The sequence below is a fragment of the Callithrix jacchus genome, chromosome 14 (genome assembly GCF_049354715.1).
Source record: "Callithrix jacchus isolate 240 chromosome 14, calJac240_pri, whole genome shotgun sequence".
Lineage (NCBI taxonomy): Eukaryota > Metazoa > Chordata > Mammalia > Primates > Cebidae > Callithrix > Callithrix jacchus.
In genome coordinates, this window is record NC_133515.1 from 111,757,782 (window position 1) to 111,784,127 (window position 26,346).

The 26,346-nt window shown below is 48.8% G+C and overlaps 1 protein-coding gene across 4 annotated transcripts in view; it reads left to right on the forward strand.

Annotated features, from left to right (window-relative positions):
• The window catches only part of EIPR1 (EARP complex and GARP complex interacting protein 1), a 184,431-nt gene that overhangs the window by 113,937 nt on the left and 44,148 nt on the right, over nt 1-26,346 (forward strand). The gene's annotated exons all lie outside the window — the stretch shown is intronic.

Sequence of the window (26,346 nt, forward strand, 5' to 3'; positions counted from 1 at the left end):
CCAGGGACACCAAGGTGGCAAGTTAGAGGACCTGACCTCCAAGAGTCATGATCTCCATGGGGAGACCCAGCATGTAAACCTCTAACTGTGGGTGGGACCAGCCATGATGTACCCCGAAATCATGCTGAACTGTGCACTGTGGCCCTGGAGGGTGCAGGCATTGATTGTTATTAAGGGAACTGAGGAGGGATTTGCTTAGAGGTAGCGTTTGGACTGAGGACCGACTCAGGTTTCCCCCGTCGGGTGCGAGGAGAGCAGTCTGTAGGCCAGGCGGTCTGTGGCTCTGGAATGCCCTGTGTGTCTCTGTTTGTGGTGGACTCATTTTTATACTGATTGTGCTTCCACCAGGCCAGTGGATATTTCTTCTTCTGGAGACGCACTGAGTATTAAAATCACAGCCAGTCTTGCAGAGTAAGCAGGGGCAGATGAAGAGTCCCAAAGTGCCCAGGAGTGATGGCCTCACTGCCCGAATGCAGGATTTCTGTGCAGACCACATGGCACATTTCAGATGATGGCCACATGCTCAGCAAACAGACGTGTGTGTGCATGCGTGCGTGCATGCGTGTGCGTGCATGCGTGTGCATGTGCGTGCATGCGTGCATGCATGTGTGCATGTGCGTGTGCGTGCATGCATGTGTGTATGTGCCTGCATGTGTGTGTGCGTGCATGTGTGTGTGCATGTATGCGCACATGCACTTGTGGACACATTTGTGCTTGTGTCTCTGCACACATGTATGTGCACACAGGTGTGTGTGTGTGTTCATGTGTGTACACATGTTGCAGGAGACACGGGCACCAGGGAGCAGATGAGTAAGATTCTGTGCAGGTCAGCAGGCACGTTAGAGAGATCAGCATGTGTAGAGGGTGGCAGTCCTGCTGGGATGTGCAGAGACAGGTGAGCTCAGAAAAGGGACCTTGGCCCTGCCTGGGAACAAGGGGCTGTCAGACTGCTTCTCAGCTTCCTACCTTATGCAGACACAATCACATACACGATACAGAAAGACAGGCCACGTGGGTGTGTGTCATGGGGAACTGATGATTAGATTGTGATGTTAAATAGCATCGTGCCTACACACACTTATGAACATAGTTGTTGAAGGCTGGGAGCAGTGGCTCACGCCTGTCATCCCAGCACTTTGGGAGGCCAAGGTCAAGAGTTTGAGACCAGCCTGGCCAACATGGCAAAATCCCATCTCTACTAAAAATACAAAAATTAGCCAGGTGTGGTGGCAAGTGCCTGGAATCCCAACTACTTGGGAAGCTGAGGCAGGAGAATCACTTGAATCTGGGAGGTGGACTTTGCAGTGAGCTGAGATCATGCTACTGTACTCCAGCCTGGGTGACAGAATGAGACTCCATCTCAAAAAAAAAAAAAAAAAAAGAAAGTAGTTGTTGATATTAAACAGGCAGCTTCAACTATCCTCCTCACAGTTACCATGAATGCCATTTTTTTTCTGATTTTGCCTCTATTTATCCAAAATATTTCTTGAATTGGATTTGGTTACCCAGTGTATTATTGCATATTCTTTTTTCTCTGAAGCTTTTTATTTTGAGGTTGTCAATTCTCATGCAGCTGTAGGAATAACAGAGCGATCCTGTGACCCTTCAGCCAGTTTTCCCCAGTAGTAACATTGCGTAACTGTGGTACAGCATAACAAGCAGGAAATTGGCGTAGATACAGTCCACTGAGCTTACACAGATCCACCTGCTTACATGCATTTGCGTGTGAACATTGACTTCTAGGCCGTGTATTGTGTGTGGGGGTTTGTGTAGCCGCCACCAGAGTCAAGACACAGAACAACTCCAGCGCCAGGGTCCCTTGTGCTGCCTTATTTATAGCCACAGCCACCTCCCGTCCCCTGCCCAGGCCTTAGCCCCTGGCCACCCCGAATCTGTACTCTGTCTCTGTATTGTTATTTGGAGAACATTCTGAGAATGGAGTTACACACAGTGTAACCTTTGATAATTGATGATCTTCACTCAGCTCGATTCCCTGGAGGTTGAGTTGTTGCTTCATTTTCAAGTTTGGTTTCCAGCCGCCATGTGAGCCGGTCAGTGGCCTGTTCTTTGCAGCCACCGTGTGCGACGGTCAGTGGCCTGTTCTTTCCAGCCGCCGTGCGCGCTGGTCGGTGGCCCGTTCTTCTTTCCAGCTGCCGTGCGCGCCGGTCGGTGGCCCGTTCTTCTTCGCAGCCGCTGTGCGTGCCGGTCAGTGGCCCGTTCTTCTTCGCAGCCGCTGTGCGTGCCGGTCAGTGGCCCGTTCTTCTTCGCAGCCGCCGTGCGTGCCGGTCAGTGGCCTGTTCTTTCCAGCCGCCGTGCGTGCCGGTCAGTGGCCTATTCTTCTTCGCAGCCGCCGTGCGCACCGGTCAGTGGCCTCTTCTTCGCAGCCACCGTGTGCACCGGTCAGTGGCCTGTTCTTCTTTGCAGCCGCCGTGTGAGCCAGTTGGTGGTCCGTTCTTCTTTCCAGCCGCCATGTGAGCTGGTCGGGGGCCTGTTCTTCTTTGCAGCCGCCTTGTGAGCTGGTCGGTGGCCCATTTCTTTTTTCCAGCCACTGTGTGAGCTGGTCGGTGGCCCGTTCTTCTTTCCAGCCACGTGTGAGCTAGTCGGTGGCTCGTTCTTCTTTGCAGCCACTGTGTGCACCGGTCAGTGGCCTGTTCTTTTTTCCAGCTGCCATGTGAGCTGGTCGGTGGCCCATTCTTTCCAGCTGCCATGTGAGCTGGTCGGTGGCCCGTTCTTCTTTGCAGCCGCCGTGTGAGCCAGTCAGTGGCCCGTTCTTCTTTACAGCCCTGTGTGAGCTAGTCGGTGGCTCGTTCTTCTTTGCAGCCACTGTGTACACCGGTCAGTGGCCTGTTCTTTTTTCCAGCTGCCATGTGAGCTGGTCGGTGGCCCATTCTTCTTTCCAGCTGCCATGTGAGCTGGTCGGTGACCCGTTCTTCTTTGCAGCCGCCGTGTGAGCCAGTCAGTGGCCCGTTCTTCTTTACAGCCGCCATGTGAGCCAGTCAGTGGCCCATTCTTCGCTGCTGCGTGGTGTTCTGTGGCATGGCACACCACAGTTGGTTAAGCATTTACCCATTGAAGTGTATCTGGGTTTTTCCTTGTTTTTGGCTAAATTTGTAGAAAATATTAACGAACAGGCTTTGCATGAACATAGGCTTTATTTCTCTTGGCTCAGTTCGTTTTGTAAGGAGCATGCCATGGCAGAGCATGAGGGCCCCTCCTCTCTGCGCCCTGCCCAGCATTTGGTGTTGTCGTGCATGTTATTTTAAGTATCTTCCATGTGCTACAGTGTTAGGATTAGACAGGGAATTTGATTTTGGGGAACATCAGTCTGGTGACTACAGCACAGGTGAAGGCTGCCGTTTGGGGTCAGGCTCCAGGTGCCTGCTGGTGGTTTTGTTTTTGGCGTATAAATTGGCACCAAGAACAGCTCCAGGAGGCACTACTGCACAAAGCTTCTGGCCACCAAGGCGTGCCCAAGAATGCCACACGGTTCCCCACCCTCACGTTGCCACCGCTCCAGCCACCTTCACGGCCACTGTGCATGCGCCCTGCAGACCAGAGCTGTGCCCCACACCCAAGGGAATGATGTCAGGGACTCTCGTCCTCCCAGCTGTTTCAGCTTTTGCCTGTCTGGAGCAATCGATGTGCTCAATGTGGCATCCCTCCTGTGTCTGTTTCAGCACTCTAACAAGCAGAGGTTGAGCAGAGCACCCAGCTGGCCAACCCTCTGATGGCCTTTAGCTCCTGCTAGTGGGAACAGTGAAGGCCGAGGAAGGAACTCACAGAGCCTTGTGACCTGGTGGGCCCCACTGAGCACCAATCAGACATGCTTCGAGTGAGGCAGCCTCTGGAAGCAGACAGACTTGCCGGGAAGGTCTGAGCCTGGTTTCTCATCCTTCCCCGCTCCTGTGGGCAGTGGGGTCTCCAGGAAGTCACTCGTTCTCTAGCTCAAACCTTCATCCCTGAAATGGAAGTGATGTTGTGCAGCTGCTGGTTGTGCGGCAGAGCCTCTATGTGACCACTCAGAGTCAAACTGTAAAATCTTTGCAGAAGTTTATTCTGAGCCAAATATGAGTGACATGGCCTATGACACAGCCCTCGTAAGGTCCTGAGAACATGTGCCCAAGGTGGTCGGGGTGCAGTTTCGCTTTATACATTGTAGGGAGGCGTGAGACATCAATCACATACATTTGTGAAATACACTGGTTTGGTCCAGTAAGACGGGACCACTTGAAGCGGGAGGCTTCCAGACTCTGGTGAGTGTAAACATTTTCTGATTAATAATTGGTTGAATTTGTCTAAAGACCTGAGATCAACTGAATAAAAATGTCTGGGTTAAGTTAAAAGATTGCGGAGACCCAAGTTCTTGTTTGCAGAGGAAACCTTCAGGTAGCAGCTTCAGAGAGAACAGGTTGTCAAATGTTTCTCACCAGACTTTAAGCCTTTGTCCAGATTGATGTTGGAGAGGTAGAATGAGGCACGTTCAAACCCACTTCCCATCATGGCCTGAAACAGTCTCTCAGGTGAGATTGAGGCACGTCTGACCCCCACTTCCCATCATGGCCTGAAACAGTCTCTCAGGTGAGATTGAGGCACGTCTGACCCCCACTTCCCATCATGGCCTGAAACAGTCTCTCAGGTGAGATTGAGGCACGTCTGACCCCCACTTCCCATCATGGCCTGAAACAGTCTCTCAGGTGAGATTGAGGCACGTCTGACCCCCACTTCCCATCATGGCCTGAAACAGTGTCTCAGGTGAGATTGAGGCACGTCTGACCCCCACTTCCCATCACGGCCTGACACAGTCTCTCAGGTGAGATTGAGGCGTGTCTGACTCCACTTCCAATCATAGTCTGAAACAGTCTTTCAGGTGAAATTTTAAGAGCCCTAGCTGTGGAGGCAGTCCATTCAGATGGGTGAGGGGGCCTTAGAATTTTTAAATGTTGGTTTACAGTGGAAATGTGTTCCTCACCATCTTTGCTAAGAAGATCCTAAAAACAAAGGGGTGCCAGGGTTTGTGTAAGGGCCCTTCCGATCCCCCCAGCAGGAATGGCGTCCCTGAGCTGTGCTTAGAGGAGCTGCCATGTCACCAGCACCACTTACGCCTCCTGTCTCAGCCTCGCCTGTTCAACCCTCCCCTCTCAAGTCACCATGCTCCACCCTACCCCATGATTTCTTGCCATTTTGCTCAGTGTTTTTTTGTTTGTTTGTTTTTTGTTTTGAGACAGAATCTCCCTCTGTCACCCAGGTTGGAGTACAATGGCATGATCTCGTCTCACTGCAACCTCTGCCTCCCGGGCTCAAGCGATTCTCCTACCTCAGCCTCCTGAGTAGCTGGGATTACAGGTGTGCACCGCCACACCCGGCATGCCCACACCATGCCAGTGTATTTTTAGTAGAGATGGGATTTCGCCATGTTGGCCAGGCTGATCTTGAACTCCCGACCTCAGGTGATCTGCCTGCCTCAGCCTCCCAAAGTGCTGGGATTACTGGCGTGAGCCACCATGCCCGGCCCATTTTACCCAATTTTATCTTTCTTCATAACAGTTGTCACCGCCCAGTACTCCTGTGTCTGTTCTCACTCACGTGTGGTTTTCTCTGTGGACTCTGAGCCTCTGCAGAAGTTCCTGACTTTGTCAGGTCCGAGGCTGTGTCCTCAGCACCAAGGACAGCACCCCGGTCTGTGTATGAGTGAGAAAACGAATGCTTTGCAACGATTGTATCATGTCGAACTGGTCAATGAACCAGACCCCTTTGCTGGGGCTTTGCTGCATTACCTCGTTGATTTCCCACAGGGATCCTGTAAAGCAGGGACCGACCTTACCCTGTGGCCCTGAGAGGTTAAGGAAAAGTTACCAGATTACTCGCTCCTACAGAGGTAGCATTCAGGATTTGGAGCCAGAAGGTCTCGCCCCAGAACTCCAGAAACGGGGACCACCTCCCTGCTGAATGAACAGAAGGAGCCATTGTGTTGATCACATTGTGATTAAGAAATTGTTTCATTCCTGAGAATATAAATGTCCCTTCATGAGAGGAGGCTTTGAGGATGTTTGAGTACTTCTAGCTGGTCCTTTCGGTTATAAATATCAATAAAGTATGATGTGTTTGGGAATTACGCATTTTGGAAATAACAAAATGCCCTTTTCTAAGCTGCTTTCCTCTGTCTAGCTCTGGCTTGCTTCTCCATCTGCTGTCGTTACCTGTGGGAGGGATGATGGACTTCACGCTAGTAGACGTGGGGGGAGGGCTCTGGCTTCAGATCTGCAGGTGGTTGTTCGTAGTGTTCTAACTTTGGGCAAGTCATTTCTGTGGAGGCCTCAGTTCCTTGTGTGTGGAGTCGGGGTGGTTGTGGGGCCTCCGATTCTTTCCACTTCTACGTGTATTAGATGCAGTGGGCTCTCTTTGCCTCCTGCTCAGTGCCACATAACTCTTTTTAACGAATCAGACATAAGTTATAGACCCTCTTCCCACCCTCCCTTTGGCATCAAAGTGGCTGATGCCCCTGCTACTCCAGCCAAGGCAGCCTCCCTCAGGAGCAGGAACTTATGTAGGGCACAGTGGCAGTCTTCTGGCTGAAAAGGTCTTTGGAAATCATTCAGATGAGTTCCCTCTGTGGGTGAAGTCACTTCAGCAGACAGCTGACCACCTGGGTGGAGCTGAACCAAACACTCCCTTGGGAATGCTTTTATTAAACTGTACCCCTCTAGTATAATATTTTTACTATTTTCATCTCACATTGTTGCATTTTAGGTTATATGTCTTAGCTACCTGTGTTAGTCTGTTTGCATTGCTATAAAGGAATACTGAGACTGGATAATTCGTTCTTTTTTTTTTTTTTTAAGAAGAGGTTTGTTTGGCTCAGGGTTGTACAGGCTATATAAAAGCATGATACCAGCATCTGTTCTTGGTGACGCTTTAGGAAGGTGAAGGGGGAGCCAGCACATCACACGTTAAGAGAGAGAAGGAGGAGTTGCTGGACTCTTAAAAAAGCAAATCTCATGGGAACTAATTGAGCAAGAATGCCCTCCTCACTACGGGATGAGTGCTAAGTCTTCTGTGAGGACTCCACCCCTGTGATCTCATACCTCTGACAAGGCCACATTTGTCATCTCAGGCCTCCAACCCTGAGATCACATTTCAACATGAGATTTTGGGGCACTGACATTCAAGCCGTATCACTCTGCCTCTGCCCCCACCAGATCTCATGTCCTTCTCACGTTGCAAAACTCAGTCATCCCTTTCCAGCAGTCCCCAAAAGTCTTAACTTGTTCCGGCAACAACTCAAAAATTCAAACTCTCATTTGAGACTCAATGGGCCTGTAAAATAAAAACCAAGGTATTTACTTTCAAGATACAGTGGGGGTGCAGGCATTAGGTAATCATTCCCATTCCAAAAGGCAGAAATCAGCCAAAGCAAAGGGGCAACAGGCCCCACATAAGTCTGAAACCTGGCAGGGAAGACATTACATGTTAAAGCTCCCACACACTCTTTGATTCCGTGTCCTACATCCCGGCACACTGGTATGAGGAGTAGGCTCTCAAGACCTTGGGCAGCTGTCCCCAACCTGCTCTCATGGGTTGGAGTTGAGTGCTTTTGGCTTTTCCAGGCTCAGGATGCACGCTGCCTCTGGCTCTACCATTCTTAGGTCTGGAGGGCAGCAGCTTCCTTCTTACAGCTCCATGAGGCAGTCCCCTAATGGGGACTCTGTGTGGGGTTCCAGCCTCGCATTTCCCCTCAGCATTACCCTAGTACAGTCTCTCTGCAGTGGCTCCGCCCCTGTGGCAGCCTTCTGTCTGGGCACCCAGGCTTTCCCGTGCATCCCATGAAATCTAGGAGAAGCTGCCAAACTTCCTTCACTCCTGCATTCTGTGCACCCACAGGCAGTACCATGTGGAAGTTGCCAGGGTGTATAGCCAGCATGCTCTGGAGGTCTACCTGTGACCCCTTTGAGCCGTGACTGGAGCTAGATGCAGAGAGCAGTGTCCTGAGGCTGCACAGGGAAGCGGGGCCCTGGGCCTGGCCTCCCAAAGCAATCTTTCCTCCTGGGCCTTTGGACCTTGGATGGGAGGTGCTTTCCCCCTCCCAAGTTGTGTGAGATGCCTTAAAGGCCTTTTCCCCATGTCCTTACTGTTAGTGCTTGGCTCCCTCTTAGTTATGCAACTCTATCAAACCAGCAAGTGGTTGCTCCACAGCCCCTTGGATTCTTCCCCTGAAAATTTTCTTTGCTTCTTTTCTAAATGGCCAGGTTGTGACTTTTCCAAACATTTATGCTTTGATTCCCTTCTAAACATAAATACCAACTTTAAGTCACTTCTTTGCTCCCGTTTCTGATTGTAGGCGGTTAGAAACAGCCAGGCTACCTCTTGAATACTTTGCTGCTGAGAAATTTCTTCTGCCAGATACTCTAGGTCATTACTTTTAAGCTCAGACTTTGACAAATTCTCAGGGAATGTACACAGTGCAGCAGAGCTCTTTGCTAAGGCATAACAAGAGTGACCTTTGCTCCAGTTTCAAATAGCTCCCTCATTTCCACCTGAGACCTCCTCAGGCCTTCAGTGTCCATATTTCTAAGAGCATTTTGGTCAGAATCACTTAACAAGTCGCTAAGAAATTCCAAACTTTCCCTCATCTTCCTGTCTTCTTCTGAGGCCTCGAGATTCCTTCGACCTTGGATCCTTACCCAGTCTCAAGGCTGCTTCTGTGCTTTCTGGCAGTGCTCCCCTCCTCAGTACCTGTTTGATGTATTAGTTCATTTTTGTATTGCTATAAACAAATACATGAGACTGGGTAATTTATATATATATAGATATATATAAAAGGTGTATTTGGCTCAGTTCCACAGGCTATACAGGAAGCAAGGAAGCAACATCTGCTCCTGGTGATTCTTTAGGAAACTTACAATCTTGGTAGAAGATGAAAGGGGAGCCAGCGCATCACATGGAGAATAGGAGCAAGAGAGAGAACCGGGAATTCCCAGGCTCTTTATTTTTAATTTAATTTAATTTAATTTTTTAAAAAATATATATATATATTTTATTGCATTTTACATTTTGGGGTACATGTGAAGAACATGCAAGATAGTTGCATAGGTACACACGTGGCAGTGTAATTTGCTGCCTTCCTCCCCTTCATCTGTATCTGGCATTTCTCCCCATGCTATCTCTCCCCAACTCCCCACCCACCGCTGTCCCTCCCCTATTTCCCCCAACAGACCCCAATGTGTAGTGGTCCCCTTCCTGTGTCCACGTGTTCTCATTTTTCAACACCTGCCTATGAGTGAGAACATGCAGTATTTCATTTTCTGTTCTTGGGTCAGTTTGCTGAGAATGATGTTCTCCAGGTTCATCCATGTCCCTACAAAGGACACAAACTCATCGTTTTTGATTGCTGCATAATATTCCGTGGTGTATATGTGCCACATTTTCCCTGTCCAGTCTATCATTGATGGGCATTTGGGTTGGTTCCAGGTCTTTGCTATTGTAAACAGTGCTGCAATGAACATTCATGTGCATGTGTCCTTATAGTAGAACGATTTATAATCCTTTGGATATATACCCAGTAATGGGATTGCTGGGTCAAATGGAATTTCTATTTCTAGGTCCTTGAAGAGTCACCACACTGTCTTCCACAATGGTTGAGCTAATTTACACTCCCACCAACAGTGTAAAAGTGTTCCTATTTCTCCACATCCTCTCCAGCATCTGTTGTCTCCGGATTTTTTAATGATAGCCATTCTAATTGGTGTGAGACGGTATCTCAATGTAGTTTTGATTTGCATTTCTCTAATGCCCAGTGATGATGAGCATTTTTTCATATGCTTCTTGGCCTCATGTATGCCTTCTTTTATAAAATGTCTGTTCATATCCTCACCCACTTTTGAATGGGCTTGTTTGTTTTTTTCTTGTAAATCTGTTTGAGTTCTTTGTAAATTCTGGATATCAGCCCTTTGTCAGATGGGTAAACTGCAAAAATTTTTTCCCATTCTGTTGGTTGCCGATTCACTCTAATGACTGTTTCTTTTGCCGTGCAGAAGCTGTGGAGTTTGATTGGGTCCCATTTGTCTATTTTGGCTTTTGTTGCCAATGCTTTTGGTGTTTTGGTCATGAAGTCCTTGCCTACTGCTATGTCCTGAATGGTTTTGCCTAGATTTTCTTCTAGGGTTTTAATGGTATTAGGTCTTATGTTTAAGTCTTTAATCCATCTGGAGTTAATTTTAGTGTAAGGTGTCAGGAAGGGGTCCAGTTTCTGCTTTCTGCACATAGCTAGCCAGTTTTTCCAACACCATTTATTAAACAGGGAATCCTTTCCCCATTGCTTGTTTTTGTCAGGTTTATCAAAGATTGAATGGTTGTAGATAGGTTGTGTTGCCTCTTAGGCCTCTGTTCTGTTCCATTGGTCTATATCTCTGTTTTGGTACCAGTACCATGCTGTTTTGATTACTGTAGCCTTGTAGTATAGTTTGAAGTCCAGTAGTTGTTTGTAATATTCTCTGAAGATGTTTTGAATTTCTGTGGTGATTTTCCCTTTATCATTTTTTATTGCATCTATTTGGTTATTCTCTCTTTTCGTTTTTATTAATCTGGCTAGTGGTCTGTCTATTTTGTTGATCTTTCAAAAAACCAACTCCTGGATTTATTGATTTTTTGAAGGGTTTTTCGTGTCTCTATCTCCTTCAGTTCTGCTCTGATCTTAGTTATTTCTTGTCTTCTGCTAGGTTTTGAGTTTTTTTGATCTTGTTCCTCTAGCTCTTTCAATTTTGACGATAGGGTGTCAATTTTGGATCTCTCCACTCTTCTCATGTGGGCACTTATTGCTATATACTTTCCTCTAGAAACTACTTTAAATGTGTCCCAGAGATTCTGGTATGTTGTGTCTTTATTCTCGTTGGTTTTGAAGAACTTCTTTATTTCTGCCTTCATTTCATTGTATACCCAGTCAACATTCAGGAGCCAGTTGTTCAGTTTCCATGAAGCTGTGCGGTTCTGGGTTAGTTTCTGAATTCTGAGTTCTAACTTGATTGCACTATGGTCTGATAGACTGTTTGTTATGATTTCCATTGTTTTGCATTTGCTGAGGAGTGCTTTACTTCCAATTATGTGGTCAATTTCAGAGTAGGTGTGATGTGGTGCTGAGAAGAATGTATATTTCTGTGGATTTGGGGTGGAGAGTTCTGTAAATGTCTGTCAGGTTTGCTTGTTCCAGGTCTGAGTTCAAGTCCTGGATATCCTTGTTAATTTTCTGTCTGGTTGATCTGTCTAATATTGACAGTGGAGTGTTAAAGTCTCCCACTATTGTTGTGTGGGAGTCTAAGTCTCTTTGTAAATCATTAAGAACTTGCCCTATGTATCTGGATGCTCCAGTATTGGGTCCGTATATATTTAGGATCGTTAGCTCTTCTTGTTGTATCAATCCTTTTACCATTATGTAATATCCTTCTTGGTCTCTTTTGATCTTTGTTGCTTCAAAGTCTATTTTATCAGAGATGAGAATTGCAACTCCTGCTTTTTTTTTTGCTCTCCATTTGCTTGGTAAATCTTCCTCCATCCCTTTATTTTGAGCCTTTGCGTATCCTTGCATGTGAGATGGGTTTACTGGATACAGCACACCGATGGGTTTTGGCTTTTTATCCAATTTGCCAGTCTGTGTCTTTTGATTGGTGCATTTAGTCCATTTACATTTAGGGTTAATATTGTTATGTGTGAATTTGATACTGCCATTTTGATGCTAGCTGGCTGTTTTGCCTGTTAGTTGATGCAGATTCTTCATTTTGTTGATGCTCTTTACCATTTGAAGTGGCTGGTACTGGTTGTTCCTTTCTATGTATAGTGCCCCTTTCAGGAGCTCTTGTAAAGCAGGCCTGGTGATGACAAAATCTCTGAGTACTTGCTTGCTCTCAAAGGATTTTATTTTTCCTTCACTTATGAAGCTTAGTTTGGCTGGATATGAAATTCTGGGTTGAAAGTTCTTTTCTTTAAGGATGTTGAATATTGGCCCCCACTCTCTTCTGCCTTGTAGGGTTACTGCCAAGAGATCTGCTGTGAGTCTGATGGGCTTCCCTTTGTGGGTAACCTGATCTTTCTCTCTGGCTACCCTTAGCATTTTCTCCTTCATTTCAACCCTGGTGAATCTGACGATTATGTGCCTTGGGGTTGTTCTTCTTGCGGAATATCTTTGTGGTGTTCTCTGTCTTTCCTGGACTTGAATATTGGCCTGCCTTGCTAGGTTGGGGAAATTTTCCTGGATAATATCCTGAAGAGTATTTTCCAGCTTGGATTCATTCTCTTCGTCCCCTTCTGGTACGCCTATCAAACGTAGATTAGGTCTCTTCACATAGTCCCACATTTCTTGGAGACTTTGTTCATTCCTTTTTGTGCTTTTTTTCTCTAATATTGCCTTCTCGTTTTATTTCATTGAGTTGATTTTCGACTTCTGATATCCTTTCTTCTGCTTGGTCAATTCGGCTGTTGAAACTTGTGCAATGCTTCGTGAAGTTCTCGTGTTGTGTTTTTCAGCTCCATCAATTCACTCATATTCCTCTCTAAGTTATCCATTCTTGTTATCATTTCCTCAAATCTTTTTTTAAATCTTTTTTCAAGGTTCTTAGTTTCTTTGCATTGATTTAGAACATGTTCTTTTAGCTCACGGAAGTTTCTCATTACCCACCATCTGAAGTCTCATTCCGTTATTTTATCACACTCATTCTCCATCCAGCTTTGTTCCCTTGCTGGTGAGGAGTTTTGGTCCTTTGTAGGAGGCGAGGTCTTCTGGTTTCGGGTGTTTTCCTCCTTTTTGCGCTGGTTTCTTCCCATCTTTGTGGATTTATCCACCTGTCATCTGAGTGGTTGCTGATTTCCCAATTGGGTCTCTGAGTGGACTTCCAGATTGTTGATGATGAAGTTATTTCTGTTTCTTAGCTTTTCTTCTAACAGTCTGGCCCCACTGCTGTAGGACTGCTGAGGTCCACTCCAGGCCCTGCTTGCCGGGGGATCACCTGCAGCAGCTGCAGAACAGTAAGGCTTGCTACCACTTTCTTCTGCTATCTTTGTCCCTGAATGATGCTCGCCAAATGTCAGTCTGATCAGTCCTTTGTGAGGTGACTCTTTGGATATAAGGAGGTCAGGGAGCTGCTTGAGGAGACAGTCTATTCTTTATAGGAGCTCAAGTGCTGAGCTGTGAGCTCCGTTGTTCATTCATAGCTGCTAGGCAGGTACGTTTAAATCTGCTGCAGCAGAACTCATAATCCCCCTTTTCTTCCCCAGGTGCTGTCCTGGGGAGTTAGGTCTTTATTTATGAGTTTCTGTTGTGCTGCTGCTTTTTTGTTTTTCAGGGCTGCCCTGCCCAGCAAGGAGGCAGCCTAGTCACTGTCTGCCTGCAGAGGCTTTGCTGAGCTGCTGTGGACTCTGCCCTGCTGCCATGTGAACTTCCCTGCAGTCCTGTTTATATAGGTGTGTTTAGAACTGCCTCAGCAATGGTGGCCCACCTCTGTAATGGCAGACTCTCTGTGTTATGGCTGGTTGCCTCAGCAACAGCAGGCTGCCTCAGTAGGAGTGGAGTGCCTCGGTAATTGCGGACACCCCTCTCCCACCAAGCTGCACCATCCTGGGTTCAGCTGTGCTTGCTGTGAAACTCTCAACCCTGAGCATTTCCAATTGCTGTTTTTTTTTTTTTTTTTTTTTTTTGTAGGGGTGGGACCTGCCGAGCCTGATCACCTGGCTCCCTGCCTCAGAGCCATTTTTTTTCATAAGTTGAATGGTCGACTCTCTCCCAGGTGTTCCAGTCGCCTGCTGAAAGGGCACTGGGATCTGTGTGATTTCCTGTGTGGCAACCCACTGTGTGGCTGAAACAACGGCGCTGCCCGGGAATCTCCTGGCCTGGCTCCCTGTTTCAGACCCATTTAATCAGATAAATGGATGAATCTGCCTTCTCAGAGCTCCAATTGCCAGCTTAAAAGGGCAACCAGACCAGTATATTTTGTATGGAGAGCCGCTGTGCTGGCCGAAACAGCTGCGCTGGCGACCTGTGGGGCTCCTCCACCTGGGAATTTCCTGGTCTGTGGGCAACAAAGAATTGTCTGGAAATGCGGCTTCCACTCACCCTCTGCGCTTTCACAGGGAGCTGCAATCCTGAGCTGCTCCTAAAGGGCCATCTTGGATCTTCTCTCCTTTATTTTTTTTTTTTGAGACAGTCTCACTCTGTTGTCTAGGCTTGAGTACAATTGCGCTATCTTGAGTCACTGCAACCTCTGCCTCTGCCTCCCAGGAGAAGTGATTCTCCTCCTCAGCCCCCCAAGTAGCTGGGATTACAGGTGCTCGCCGCCATGCACGGCTAGTTTTCGTATTTTTAGTAGAGTTGGGGTTTCACCATGTTGGTTGGGTTGGTCTTGAACTCCTGACCTCAGGTGATCCACCCCCCTTGGCCTCCCAAAGGTCTGGGATTAAAGGCCTGAGACACCATGCCTGGCCCCCAGACTTTTTTAAACATCCAGATCCTCCATGAACTAACTGAGTGAGAGCCCACTCATCACCAAGGGGATGCCACTGGGATATTCATGCAGGACCCACCCCCATGACCCAAGACTCCCATCAGGCCCCAGCTCCAACATTAGGGGTCATGTTACATCATGACATGTGGTGGGGACAGACATCTAAATGAGATATCACTGCCTTAAATTCTGGAATGAGATGGGCTGTAGATAAATAAGAAGAATTAATAAAATTCTACCTTTTTCTGTTAAAGAAATAGAAGCTAAATGAGGTGAATACCATTGCCACCCTTATAATTCATGATGCTGTTTCATTTCCTAGGAGTAGATACGAAAGGCTTCTTTAGAACTTCTTTTAAAAATACGGTATTGTACATGGTTATTCTTCCATAAGGAATTAGCTTTCTCCCTGAGTCAATGATTAAACTGATAGCTATAAATGCATCTTGTCAATATGTAGAGTGTCTGTATTGATAGTGAATAATGAACAATTGACTGTGGACCAACCACATCCGCTAATGCTTCCCAGCACTTTACACCTGCCCAGCTAATGTTTATACCAGCGCCTTCCAGAGCCCTGATATAGGGAGGTTTCCTGGAACTCTGCAGGTAAGAGCAGGAAGGAGGTAATTATCTCCTGCAAGTGCTGTTCTCTGGTGTGGGCTTGCTGCGAAGTTGGGATGTGGTGTCTCCACAATGCATCATCATCGCCATTGGTTCGATGGCTGATTAGCCACAACAGGGCAATTTTATGGTTCTCCATCTCCCTTTGATGATAAAGAGGCTCTCCAGCTGCTCAAGAGTTATGCACCTTCACTGTAGATTAATGCTTCCTGCCAGCTAGTGGAAGCAACGTCAAAATAATGGAAACCTCGGCATATTCTTGTTGTGCTCTGTTTCTCAAGTGGTATATCAAGAGTCGTCCTGGAAATCGCCTTGTTTCTGGATGATGAAAATCTCCTTTAAAGGCGAAGTTACTAGAATCCATAATAAGAAGCTTTTGAGGGATGGGAGTAAAGTGAATGACAGCTGCAGCTCGCTCCCATCCTCCCCCCCTCCCTCCCGTCCTCCCTCCTTTCCTGCCTCCCTACTTCCTTGCCTCCCTCCCTCCCTGCCTCCCTCCCTCCCTCCTGTCCTCCCTCCTTTCCTGCCTTCCTCCCTCCCTCCTGTCCTCCGTGCCTCCCTCCCTCCCTCCCTCCCGTCCTCCCTCCCTACCTCCCTCCTTCCTTGCCTCCCTCCTTCCCTCTCTCCTTGCCTCCCTGCCTCCCTCCCTCCTTCCCTCCCTACCTCCCTCCTTCCCTGCCTCCCTCCCTCCTTCCCTCCCTCCCCTCCCTGCCTCCCTGCCTGCCTCACAGCCATTACCCCAGCAGGGAGGAGGCCACAGAGAGGAGTCCTGTGGGCTGGAGCTGAGCAAGGCTGCACTCCACACACTGTATGTTTCTCTGACACCAAGTGCCCATCACCTGCATGGGAGCCAGCTGACCTCTGTCTGCCACCTGAGCCAGTTTCTGGGGGAAGAAGATCCCGTCAGTGTAGATGGAGGTAAATATCACAGTGAAATGCCAGACAGGCTGAGAGCATTTCGCATTACTGGGAAAGCGGGGTGTATGTGTTAGGATTATTATCAGAAGAAAAGAAAAGGGCACAGAAAGTGGCACTGAGGTGGGGGGAAGGAAAGCAGGATTTGGCCTCAACTCTCTTCTGTTTTCCTCATTCTAGTTTAGTGTGACAACAGTGGAAACCGGCTGAGGTTAAATGTTACAAAGTGGAGTGAACTGACAGTTCTCCCTCAGTGCTGGCTTTGAGGATAAGTAAGAAAATGTGCTCGAAAGTCTCTGACACCCTATGATATGATTCTCCTGTTAATGGAAGCAGAGAATTGTCCCTCATTATGACAGTATTGTTGCTGAAGATTTATTAGGTTCTTTTTTTGAGACAGCGTCACACTCTGTCACCCAGGCTGGAGTGCGGTGGTGTGATCACAGCTCACTACAGCCTCAGCCTTCCAGGCTCACATGATCCTCCCACCTCAGCCTCCCTTAGAGCTGGGACCACAGGTGTGCACTGCCATGCCTGGCTAATTTTTAAATTTTATATAGAGATGAGGTCTCCCTGTGTTGCTCAGGCTAGTCTTAGACTCCTGGGCTCAAGCAGTCCTCCCACCTTGGGCTCCCAAACGTTGGGATTTCAGGCGTGAGCTACCACGCCTGGCCCAGATTCTAGTAAGAAAGATTGACGTTGGTGCTGGTTGGTTTTAGCCAGCCTAGATGCGCTTAGGTATAACGTGCCTGACACGGGCATGCTTTCCTGGTCACCAGCTCATGAGTAGAGGTGTCCATTAGCTTAGCTCAGATGATGCCTGATGTCCCTCAGGAAATGTAGTGTAGGAAAAGAACCACTTGTGATATCATAGGAGAATAGAAAAATATCTTCTTCAAGCTTGTTTAAAGTCTCCACTTAAAATGGGGAATGGGGCTGGGTGCAGCAGCTCACACCTGTAATCCCAGTACTTTAGGAGTCCAAGGCAGGTGGATCACCTGAGGTCAGGAGTTTGAAACACCCTGACCAACATGGCAAAACCTCATCTCTTCTAAAAATACAAAAATTAGCTTGGCATGGTGGTGGGCACCTGTAATCCCAGCTACTCAGGAGGCTGAGGCAGGAGAATTGCTTGAACTTGGGAGGTGGAGGTTGCAGTGAGCTGAGATCATGCCACTGCACCCCAGCCCGGGCAACAGAACAAGACCCTGTCTCAAACTAATAATAATATAAAATGGGGAATGGTTGTCAGCATCTCCCTTGCCCCATATAAATGTTATTAAAATTAATTATTAGAAAGGAGATGATGAGAAATATTTGGTAAAATGCAATGTACTAGGGCAACTTATTCTAGGAGAAGTCAAAATACAGAAATCTAAATATATGGTACAGAAAATATAGATAATTACTTCTATTACAATAGAAATTCATATCTCCCCTAGGATTTTGGTTCAAGTTTCCATTAAGTAATGTGGTTCAAAAGTATGTTTTTTGCTGATCCTTTTATGAACCAAATGGGTGTTTCAGGTAAAGAGAGGCAAATCAATGTTTCCAGGGGAGTGGCCTAGAGGATGCCTTAGTCCATTTGGGCTGCTTTAGCAAAATCCCATAAACCAGGTAGCTATCAAACAGCAGAAGTTCATTTTTATGAGTTCTGGAGATTGGGAAGTCCAAGATCAAGGCACTGGCTGAGCTGGTGTCTGGTGAGGACCCTCTTGGCCGAGCTGGCATCTGGTGAGGACCCTCTTGGCCGAGCTGGCGTCTGGTGAGGACCCTCTTGGCCGAGCTGGCATCTGGTGAGGACCCTCTTGGCCGAGCTGGCGTCTGGTGAGGACCCTCTTGGCCGAGCTGGCGTCTGGTGAGGACCCTCTTGGCCGAGCTGGCGTCTGGTGAGGACCCTCTTGGCCGAGCTGGCGTCTGGTGAGGACCCTCTTGGCCGAGCTGGCGTCTGGTGAGGACCCTCTTGGCCGAGCTGGCGTCTGGTGAGGACCCTCTTGGCCGAGCTGGCGTCTGGTGAGGACCCTCTTGGCCGAGCTGGCGTCTGGTGAGGACCCTCTTGGCTCAGCTGGCGTCTGGTGAGGACCCTCTTGGCTCAACTGGCGTCTGGTGAGGACCCTCTTGGCTCAGCTGGCGTCTGGTGCGGACCCTCTTGGCTCAGCTGGCGTCTGGTGAGGACCCTCTTGGCTCAGCTGGCGTCTGGTGAGGACCCTCTTGGCTGAGCTGGCGTCTGGTGAGGACCCTCTTGGCTGAGCTGGTGTCTGGTGAGGACCCTCTTGGCTGAGCTGGTGTCTGGTGATGACCCTCTTGGCTCAGGTGGTGCGTTTTTGCTGTGTCCTCACTGGTGGAAGGGAAGAAGGAGCTCCCTGGGGCCTCTTTTATAAAGGGCACTGATTTTGTTTGCCAAGGCTTTGCCCTCATGGCCTGATTACCTTCCAGAGGCTCTGGCTCCTAATACTTTCACGTTGGGGATTAGAATTTCCATATGTGAGGCCAGGTGCGGTGGCTCATGCCTGTAATCCCAGCACTTTGAGAGGCCAAGGCAGGTGGATCACGAGGTCAAGAGATTGAGACCATCCTGGTCAACATGGTGAAACCCCGTCTCTACTAAAAATACAAAAAATTAGCTGGGCATGGTGGCGCGTGCCTGTAATCCCAGCTACTCAGGAGGCTGAGGCAGGAGAATTGCCTGAACCCAGGAGGTGAAGGTTGTGGTGAGCTGAGATCGCGCCATTGCACTCCAGCCTGGGTAACAAGAGCGAAACTCCGTCTCAAAAAAAAAAAATAATTTCCACATGTGAATGTGAATTTGGGGGGGGGTTCCATCCAACAAGAACAGCAGAATATGTTTTCCAAAGTTCTATTTGTGACATATGACCTTGAAGTTTAAATAATTTAAAAATGTTACGCCTGAAGGTGTACTAACCCTGCCTGTAAGGAATTTTATAGAGTTGACTTTCCTTCTACTGTTTAAAACACAGGGGTCAAGGGAAGAGAAGGAAAAGAAGTAGAAGGAGACCAAACCTCTCTTCAGGTTTTACTTAGAAATGATTGTGATTCAAAGGCTGTCTCTGGAATTGCTGAGAAGACCCAGGGAGAAGACTGTAATTTGTTAGCGTCCCCCTTCTAAGCCCTTCACTGGTACAGCTGTGCTCTCCCACCCACATCCTGGGGGGATCTCCGAGGTGAGGGAACCCCCAGGGGCCTTGATGGTCACAGCCTTAGAGAGGAGACACTGGGTGAACCCGAGAGAGGACACAGGTGGGCCCTGCGGCTGGTGTGAGTTCCATCCATTGAAAGGACATTCTGAGTCCTGCTCTGCTCCTCCAGCCCTCTCAGGGAGCAGGAGTCTCCAGCGTGGAGCCACGCCCTGCTCACAGCAGAGCCATGCTCTGCACGTCCCAGCTCGTGTCTGCCCTGAGGACAGGCTTGCCTGGTCCATGGCCTGTTTTCCACCGGAGGGTAGGCTTTTGAAGAGTGGAGTGCTAGGCGATTAGGGCCATTGTTTTTCTGCCTACATACTCGATAAGTGGTCCTGTTTTTGCTTGTGAATTCTTTGAAAAAAAATTTTTTTAGTTCTTAATTTAAATTTTTTTTTTTTTTTGAGATGGAGTCTTACTCTTGTCACCTAGGCTGGAGTATAGTGGCACAATCTTGGCTCACTGCAAACTGCCTCACGGGTTCAAGCGATTCTCCTGCCTTAGCCTCCCAAGTGTCAGGGACTCCAGGCATGGGCCACCACACAACTATTTTTTGTATTTTTGGTAGAGACAGAGTTTCACCACCTTGGCTGGGCTAGTCTCGAACTCGTGACCTCAGGTGATCCACCCGCCGTGGCCTCCCGGAGTGTTGGCATTACAGGCGAGTGCCATCACGCCTGGCCTTGCTTGTGAATTCTTAGTGTTGGAGGGCTTGTTTCTGTTGAGGCATGCCCAGGTTCTATGAAGCATTTACCTAGGTCGTTAACTATTGCTGTCAGTCTCCACAAAAAAGAAAAAAAATTGGAGAGAAACTCCATTCCCCTCATGCGCATCCTTCCCTTCCCTTTGCTTTTTGTCAGACTTTCAAAAAAAAGCTGTTTGTCAAAAAAAAAAAAGGGGTTGTTTGGCTGAAGGACCTCCACGTTTGTCCCAGCGAGAGGTGTTTGAGTCAACACAGACTTTTAATAACTGAGTCACCCAGTGTCAAAACTTCCATGCTCATCTTTCAGAAAGGTTACCAGGAAGCACATAAACCTGATTCTGTTCCTGGCAGCATTCCATAGGGCACAACAGAGGGCACTTGTGCCTCTGCAGGTGTGATCAAAGGGAGCTTGGGGACTGAGTGGTGTGATTCTCAGTTTCCTTTTTAATACTTCTTGCGTGTGTGGAAAGCTGTCACATGCTTTATTGTGACTTTTTGAGCAGGAAGAAATTAACCATGTTGCCAAGTTTGTGGGTTGTAAACGATTTGTAAGCCGGAGAAATAATTCATTACATTCTTTTTTTAAAGTGTCTTTCAAACTTTGACCGGTAAGCAATAACATAATCACCGTCCTTGGGTAGATACACATCTCTTAAAATTTTCCCTTTTTCAGTGATAAACTTGCATTTTAGGAAACTTAGTCTGAGCACAAGCTTCCGCGCCACCTGAAGCTGCTGTCTTCCAGTTGTCGGTGGCTGCTGCCCGGTGCATGGTGCGGAGTCGGGGGCTTCTGTTCTGTTAGGAGTTGTGCCTTTTGCCATTTGTCCTGGCTCCTCCCCTTCCCGTCCCACGTGGTGGCAGGGCTAGCAAGCATCTGCACACCATTGAATGTAAGTTGATTCTGTGTTGAGGTTGTTCTGAGAATTTCTTGGTGTCCTTTGAGTTGTTCTCACCCCACGTGCCAGAGTCAAGAATCACTCAGTTCGGAATCACTTATTTGAAGAAGAAGAGTATATGTGCTGTTTGACCAGCATGAAACCTGCCAGACTAGGACCGTATCCCGCGCTGGTGACCGTGGTTAACTGCCTCGAAGAAGTTCAGCTCGTGACTTGCTTGTTTCAGTTTCCTTGGGCTTATTTACGGAGACAGCTCACTCCCAGCACCTTGCAGTCGCTGCTGAGGAAGGTGCAGCGTGGTTACATCGGTGCGCGCCGCTGCGTTCTTGACGCGTTCATATCATTTTATGTTCGCTCCAATTCAGTGGTAGAGGGTGATAAAGCAGAAAAGTGGGTGATTTTTACGAACAAAGAAATAAATGTCTGAGTCTGGAGTAGCGCGTCTGGCAGAAATTCTAGGTTATTTTCTCAGGTTTATAGCACCAGTTTCATGGTGATGGTCCATGATAAAATAGAATTCTCTTTTTATTGCAGTTTGCATACCCCAGTTATTCCAGGGTATGCTGCAAACAGTGTTGATTATGGGGACTGCTGCGTGCGTATGAAATAACAGCAGTTATTTCTGGATGTATCACCCAGGGGTAAATAGTGGAAGACACGATAAGGAGCTCTCCCTAGCATAATTCTGCCTGGCAATTGGGCCCCCGTGGATTACCTCGTGGCCTCTGCATCTCAGCTCTGCAGAGATGCCTTCGAAATGCTTTTCTTTAGGAGGATCTGCCGGCTTTGGTTTAGGACGATCTGGTGGTTGTTGATTTGCTTATTGAAGCTTCATATATGAATACATGTTATAGGTTCAAAGACCCATATATGTAAGGAATTAGGTGGAAATAAAATAAGAGTTAGGAGAAGCCTAGCTGGGGTTAATGAGCAGCCAGGAAGGCATGTCCTAAGGGTCTGCACCGTGCTGAGGGCAGGGTCACACGGGGAGAGCAACAGGTACCTGTGACGTCCCATGCAGAGCGGATGCACGACGCCCCACCTCATGGCCAAATCAGAAGGCAGAACTGCCTGCCAGTGAGCCTCCCTCTGTGTGTGAGTGCCTGTGCATCAACCAGAGATGGTCATTTTCCTAAGAAGGTGAGCCTGGGTTGTCTCATCTTGAAGATCCCTGGCCACATTTCCCGTGTGAAGGTGGTTTTTAGCTCCTTTCCCTTCTGTGTGCACCTGTGGGGTTTTCTTTGCTTTATTTGCATATTTTAATTGTGAACTGGCCCATACCCACCTGTAATAATGAGGAGGGGAGGACACAGCCCGATGGGACCTGCCCCTGGAGGTCCCAGACCCTCAATGCCTCCCCTCGCCCTGTAGCTTTGTTCTCAGATGCTCCCGATGGCCGGGCGGGGTCGGGCTGTGCAGGGGGCTGGTCAGAGCCAGGTCATGCCCCGTCCTTGGATGTCGCACCTCACTTGCTGACTGTCGGGTTTTGTGTCTATTTTCCTTTTCCTTTGACACACTCTCCCCTTTGAGCCTCCCAGAAGGCTCTCTTCATGCCAAGCTTAGACAGTCCCGGAAGGACGCCTTCGGGAGCTTCTCCATCGCTGGCTGGCCGGCTCCCTTCTCCCTATGCAGTCTTTCCAAGGCAAGGTAGCAGTGGTGAGTGGCGTGGTGATGTGAGGAGCCGGAGGGCCTGCTGTCCTGCCTGTTCTGTCTGCGACTCTCAGGGCATGTGGACCATGTGGCCAGATGGCCCCTCGCAGCATGGGAGGCAAGCCCCTTTCTCGTCACACTCATGTAATTCAGACTGCAAGATGAACCTCTCAGAAGTGAATGGCAAGGGATTCAAAGGCATCCCTTGATTCATACCCTGAAGTTATTCAGAGTTAATTTTCCATATTGGACATTTTCTCTATGAAAAAGAAAATCATCCCAATTCTCCTGGCATTGGGGAAACCGGGAGGATGGCTCCAGTCTGGGTCCCTGTGACACTGTGGGGTGTGCATGGTGTATGGTGTCTGTGTAGAGAGACAGAGGTGAGGAGTCTCCCACTCTGTGCGTTAGCCTTAAAAGCAGCAGAGAACAAGCAGCCTCCCCGCAGGGCCCAGAGCCCAGGCCCATGCAGGCAGCAGGACCTCCTGTGGCTCTAGAGGAGGGAGACAAGTGAGGCCCGGCTGACTCGGAAGAGCACCGGAGAGGGGCGCTCCGGAAGCTGTGCTGGTGACTCTGGTCCCGAGCTCCTGGGTAAGACGCGGACAGGATGGCTGCACGTGCTTGAGTCTGCCTGCCTTTCAGAACATACAAAACACTGAGTTTTAGACCTCTCTTGGAGGTTTTTTCCTCTTAAAATACATCTCCATGGAATGTTTTTGGTGTGTGTAAAGGTGATCGTTTCAGGGTTCCAGCCAGATTTTAAAGGAGCTTTAGGTTGTCATGAGGGAGGCTGTTGGCAAGTGGGCAAGAGAAGCCTTTGCTGTTGAAGGCTGTTTGCACATTAGGGAGGTTCGTGAGACCAAAGACGTCCTTCCCCCTCGGGTATCTCGAATATCCATGAAGGGCGGCACCACGTCCAACTCGAGGAGCACAGGGCTCGTTGTGTCTGACAGCAGCTACAGCTTGTTGAACCCCAGCTGTGTGCAGGCCTGTTCTCGAGACTGACTCTTGATCGTCCCAAACCTGCAGTATCCGTTTACTGCTGTTCTCCCCACCGGACGGGTGAGGAAGCCCGGACTTAGAGAGACGCAGGCACCCGGAGCTGAATCCTATCAGGACAGATGAGGAAACCAAGACTCAGAGAGCCACAGGCACCTGGAGCTGAATCCACCCAGGACAGATGAGGAAGCCCGGACTCAGAGAGAGACACAGGCACCTGGAGCTGAATCCTATCAGGACAGATGAGGAAACCAAGACTCAGAGAGACACAGGCACCTGGAGCTGAATCCTATCAGGACAGATGAGGAAGCCCGGACTCAGAGAGACACAGGCACCTGGAGCTGAATCCGCCCAGGACAGATGAGGAAACCAAGACTCAGAGACACAGGCACCTGGAGCTGAATCCTATCAGGACAGATGAGGAAACCAAGACTCAGAGAGAGACACAGGCACCTGGAGCTGAATCCACCCAGGACAGATGAGGAAACCAAGACTCGGAGAGACACAGGCACCCGGAGCTGAATCCAACCTGGACGGATGAGGAAACCAAGACTCAGAGACACAGGCACCTGGAGCTGAATCCACCCAGGACAGATGAGGAAACCAAGACTTAGAGAGACACAGGCACCTGGAGCTGAATCCAACCAGGCTGCTGCAGACTCATGCACCATACTGTTCCGCACCTGCCTCTCAGTGAGCTGCATGTGATCTGTGCTCTTAGTCGTACAGCAGTCCCTGGTCCAACACCCCAGCGCACGCCTGAAACGGCTAATAGTGTGGAACCCTAGATGTACGGTGTTTTTTCCTGTGTGCAATACATGTGATAAGGCATAACTTATAAATTAGATGGAATAAGAGTTGGACGCAGCAATGACTAACAAGATAGATCACCGGTAAGACAGTTCGGTAGTGAAGCTTCCGTGAATGCGGTCTCTCTCCGTCTCCCTACACCTGGTTTTACTCATGTGTTTTTAGACTGCGGCTGACCCCAGGTAACTGGAACTGTGGAAAGCGAAACTGGATCAGGCCTGACTGCCATATGTATGCTGTGTATGTGTAGTTTTCAAAATACTCCTTAATTCTGAAGAATCAGATCTTGCTTCTCAGGTTAGTCATTTGCCGTTTGTTTGGACAGCTCCTCCTCGCCCTCCCCTTGTCCCAGATGGACCTGTGTGGGGACCGCTCTGTTGAGTCCCTTCCTGGGTGTGTCTGCACGCATCCCTATGAGGAGCCATGGCGGCGGCTGTAGCCACCTGGCTTTGTTTTCCTCATGTGTTAATGTGGTACAAGTCAATACAGTCAGCAGCTTTGAAGGTACCAGGCAGTGCACCCGTCGTCCTTTTGCCTAATGACAATATTGAAGCCATCAAGCTTCCTGAAGATGATGATCTTTCAAGGCCAGGTGCAGACCTGGAGATACTGAGTCAGCACTTGGTTGAATCTCAGCTCTGCCACTTACAGCTTTTTAATTTGGGGCTGGTCACACAACCTTCTGTGTGTGTTGCCTCATCTGTACAATAAGGAAGAGAATGCCATCCGGGTAGCCCAGGGCCTGCACCCAGCAGACACCTTGGGTGCCACCTGCAGTGAGCCTGCCCTCCGGGATCCTGTCCTGAAGTGGTCCCTGGTCTGCCTGGCTGGTCTTGCATGTGGTTGCATTCCTTCTGCTCCCTGGTGCGGTGTGTCCTGCCCTGGCCCTGTAGTCACCTTTCTTGGGTGTGGTTCTCAGTGAGGTCCTCAGGCATTGCTCACAGGTGCCGTGTCCTCCTGCATGAAGCCGTCACCCCGGGCTGGCTCTCAAGGTTCTCATCATGTCCTGGCCCAGGCAGCGAGGGACAAGCATGAGGACTGCGTTTGTTCCTGACTTAGCAGAGATGCCACGTTGGCTGGGTTCCTTAGACTCTCTGAGCCCAGCTTTCGATCTTTAATCATTGTTTTTCTGCCTGGTTCATGCGTCTTTCCACATATTCTTGGTGGATGTAACAGTATTCCATAGCCCTTAATATGCAGTACCTGATGAGGGGGTCGTGGCAGCCTCCCTGCCTCACAGGGTTGTTCAGTTCCATGCCACAGGCTGGGACTGTTCATTTCTGGGTGGCAGGAGGACGGTGTGGAGCCAGCGCCATCATCCATGTGAGGGGGTGCTCTTAGCACGTCAGCAGGAGTGCCTGGGGTTGGTGTTGCTCTCGTGTGATTACTAGCACTCATCGGGCAAAACCCACTTTTCTCCACAGAAGTCCTGACCTGAGGTCTCACTGGGAGGGAGGAAGGGTTGTTCCGGCTCCAGCTTTCTCGCATAGCTTAGGATGCGGTGGTCAGATGATGGGTGTTAATTTTTGGCCTTCTTTATCTCTGGACCAAGTGCTGACGGGTCAGTGTCCACCAGGAAATGTGATTAATAACAAGGAATTAAAGAAATGATTTTGACCTACTTTCTGGTAACTTTGTTCATTTGTATTATGTGACGAGCCTTTAAAACCCCACATTCTGTAATAAACGTGTGGAATCTTAAGTTTTGCAAGAACTTGGAGTTGAATTAAGTTCATTTCGAGACTTCTTTGAAGAACTGTAGTTACAGGAGCCAAAAGCTTTCCACACTTGTCGGGTGCTTTAAAAAATTAGGCAGTGCCACGGCATGGACCTGAGGGACTGTGCCCACTTGCACACTTGCCAGTCTCCCCGGGAAGCCATCGAGAGCTGTGGCTATCGTGTGTGTGTGTGTCTGTGTGTGTGCACGTTTGTGTTTCTAAAGGAAACCTTTGTTAAAAGCCACCCGCTGCTGTGCAGAGGGTCGTGGCTCTTCATCTTCCCGAAGACCGGTTGAGGCCATGAAGAGGGAGGAGCTGAGGGGTGCGGCCTATTCCTGTGTCTCCACGTCGGTG